At 33.5% G+C, this 3,572-nt stretch overlaps 1 pseudogene; it reads left to right on the top strand.

The window, feature by feature from the left end:
• Positions 1-2,584: 2,584 nt before the first annotated feature.
• Positions 2,585-3,370, top strand: LOC145010296 (6-phosphogluconate dehydrogenase, decarboxylating 1, chloroplastic pseudogene; annotated as a pseudogene).
• Positions 3,371-3,572: the final 202 nt, after the last annotated feature.

Below are 3,572 nucleotides of genomic sequence, written 5' to 3'. Positions count from 1 at the left end.
GTACATTGTTATTTCTTGCATGTTAAAGAAACTAAACTTTATCAATGGTTTAATGTATTACTAGAACTAAATTTAATCACAGATTAAAACATGGTTGAATAAAGAAGTTTATCCATAACAACACTTTACATGGAATGTATGAATAAAATTATCATTTTACCCTGAAGAGTTGCATTTAATTTAATTTCCGATTTTACATGGAAAATTATACGAGAGAAGTTGGGTAAATTTGTTACCTATTTTGATTGAGTCTGTTGCCGGTAGGCGGCACAACTTGTCTTGTTCACGTTCAAACAGATACAAATGGTCTTCCAGATAATGTTTTAGGAGTCATTTCCGACCTAACTGCATAGGATTAAAAATGAAATATTTTTTCTCAACAAAAAAGGGTGGAACAACTTATAGCCAAATTAAAAGTTTATACGTTGGTCTTAAAGCGGATAATGAAGTTGGTTTGTGGGGCTGGAAAGGATCTCCAGGTTATTGTTCTTGAACATTTACAAGTAAGAATAAGATTGAGATTGTTTAAAGTTTGTTATAGTGCAATTTTTATTTTATTCCATGATTAATTATAAAGAATAGTTCATTCCATTCCATCATATAAAATAAAACATACTTACATTTTCATTAGAGACAATCTTCTTTCGACTGATGCAACTCTGAAGATGCTACAAGAACAAATACATAAAAATAAAAAGTAGTGAATAAATGTGTTTAATCATACATCATCAAGGTATGAAGAAAGAAGATAAAGAAATGAAATCAAACTAAGTATCAAATAAATACATACTTATATTGTAGATAAATTGCATTAATAAGAAAAAGGAAGTACATTGTCGTTATTCTAATCTTGAAAACAGCACAAAAGCTGAACCTTTATTCTGAACTTGAAAAACAACAAAAAGGCTGAACTTTTATTCTGATCTTGCAAAACAACATTAAGGTTGAACTTTTATTTTGAACCCTTTATTCTTTTGCTACCATTTAATTTTTGCCTTCCATTGAAACTGTTTAAGTAATTGTCAAATCTATGAGACTATATATATATATATATGTATGTATGTATGTATGTATGTATGTATGTATGTATGTATGTGTGTGTGTGCGCAAAACAAACATAGTTGATATGATTATTTGTACAAAATTCCTGAAAATCGTTTAGATTTCTCAGATTATGAATGTCTTGATTTGTTTAGTCTTATGGCTTGGATTTCTTAGGAACCAAAGTTTTGATTATGAAAAAAATGGTCAAACTTAATAGAAGGATAGAAATCAGATGCTTTAGTTTATGAGATTTATCCCAAAATCAAGAACAATGGACTGCTGAAATCAAACTCCAAACCAAACCACAGATTGTTCATTTATTCCAATTAAAAACAAAGAAAAACAACAAACCCTAAGGCCGAAAGGAGTGTATAATTGACAACACATGCTAAACATTTTATAATCCAGTATAATTGGTAACACATGCTGACATGTTTCCATGACATAAATAGAAATCATCGCCTCCGATAGCGACCTAAATGTGAACTTTAATACAATAGTCGCATAAACAAATAATATAATAACATTTTAGACATATTTTGTATAGTTCCAACCAAATTTTTTATAGTTCATCCAAATAATGTCACAAGTCGTTTGAACTGCAATGTCAAGTAATTTACAGAAAAAGTGATCATACCTTTTACAGCTAACGTACCCTTGTATGTTTGGAACCACGAGGTCACATTCTAGACTCTCTAGCTCAAGTATAACCTACATATTAGAGGGACAAAATTGTAAATTAAAATAATAGAAGGGTTGTATTGTAAATATTTTATAATATTTTATTCTAGGATCTGGGAAAAAACCACTTAGATTTAACCATTCCTTTGCGATCAATTTGATTTTATATATATATATATATATATATATATATATATATATATATATATATATATATATATATATATATATATATATATATACCATAAAGACGTTAATAAATTGTCCAATACTTTAGCATAATATATCGAGATATATTATATTATTACATAGGCACATTTGTAGTTTGTAAATTAATTTAAAATGATTTATTTGTAACAACTTTTCATAGTTTATTATATTTTCATTCAAGACAAAAATAATGTTTCTCATGAATCATGATAGAGAAAATGCATTGCATTTAGAAGAGAAGGAGAAGATAGAGAAAGAGTTGCTAAACCAAATCATTAATGAAGCCGATGAGTATAAGATTAAGTTCCACAGCAAGAGGAAAATCACTTGTGACAATAACATAGCAACAAATCGTGAAAGTGAAAAGGTAAGCATGGATCTTTCTTTTCACAAATTATATTACAAATTCTCATAAATTGGGGGTAATTTGAAATTGGAGATCCAAATGTGGTAGGTATATTTGGCTGCAAGGGAAAATTTTCATGAAGAAGCTGATAAGAGTTACTGGAAGGCCATTACAGACCTTGTTCCAAACGAAGTGGCTGTTATAGAGACAAGAAACCTTCAGTTGTTGTTGTCCAAGGTTCCAAGCCTGGACATAAACTTGCGGTACTTTGTCTCCAAAAATTGAGCCAGACAAAAATTGAAGATGAACATGAAAGATGAACATGGTGAACGTGAGTTAGTGGAAAAAATTCTAGACAAAACAGGGATGAAAGGAACCGGTAAATGGACAATCCATCAGGCTGTTGAACTCTCCACCGCCACCCCCACCATCACCGCGAGTCTTGACTTTCGGTATCTGAGCGGGTTAAAGGACCAACGAGAGGATGTGGCCGGGATACTGGCGATAGCAGGGCTGAAGGAGGAAGTGGGAACATTGAGAAGTAGGATTGACAAGAAGAGATTGATAGATGATATGAGGCAAGCTTTACACGCTTCTAAGATCTGTAGTTATGCTCAAGGAATGAATCTTTTAAGGGGAAAAAGTAGTGAAAAGAACTGGAACTTGAATTTTGGAGAATTAGCTAGAATTTGGAAAGGAGCGTGTATTATCAGAGTTGTGTTCTTAGACAGAATCAAGAAAGCATACCAGCGGAACCTTAATCTTGCAATCTTGCTAGTGGACCCTGATTTTGCAAAGGAGATGGTGCAGAGGTAGGCGGCATGGCGGAGGGTGTTGGGGCTGGCAATATCCGCCGGAATCAGTACACCTGGCATGTGTGCCAGCTTAACATATTTTGACACGTATAGGCATGCTAGGCTTCCTGCAAATCTTGTTCAAGCTCAAAGGGACTTGTTTGGAGCTCATACTTATGAAAGGATTGATCGTGAAGGAGCTTTTCACACTGAATGGACAAACCTTGCGAGGAGAAATGGTCTGTTTATTCAAGATCATATACTTTCTTTCATTGAAGCATTCACCTATTTCTAACAAATATAATCATCTGCAGAATAAGGAGAAATGATCCAACTGTCAAAGGAAGGGGTACCTGTTTGACTTTGATTTTGACTTCGAGTGGAGAACATAGGTGCGTCGGGTGTGGAGCGACGACGGACTGGCGGCGATTGACCGGCGACAATGGGTCGGCACAATGCTGTCAAACCGAAGATCGTTGGTTTATCGAATTTTGGGC

This window comes from Lactuca saligna, chromosome 8, assembly GCF_052625555.1.
Source record: "Lactuca saligna cultivar CGN05327 chromosome 8, ASM5262555v1, whole genome shotgun sequence".
Lineage (NCBI taxonomy): Eukaryota > Viridiplantae > Streptophyta > Magnoliopsida > Asterales > Asteraceae > Lactuca > Lactuca saligna.
This window is presented reverse-complemented; position numbering and strand designations above follow the sequence as displayed.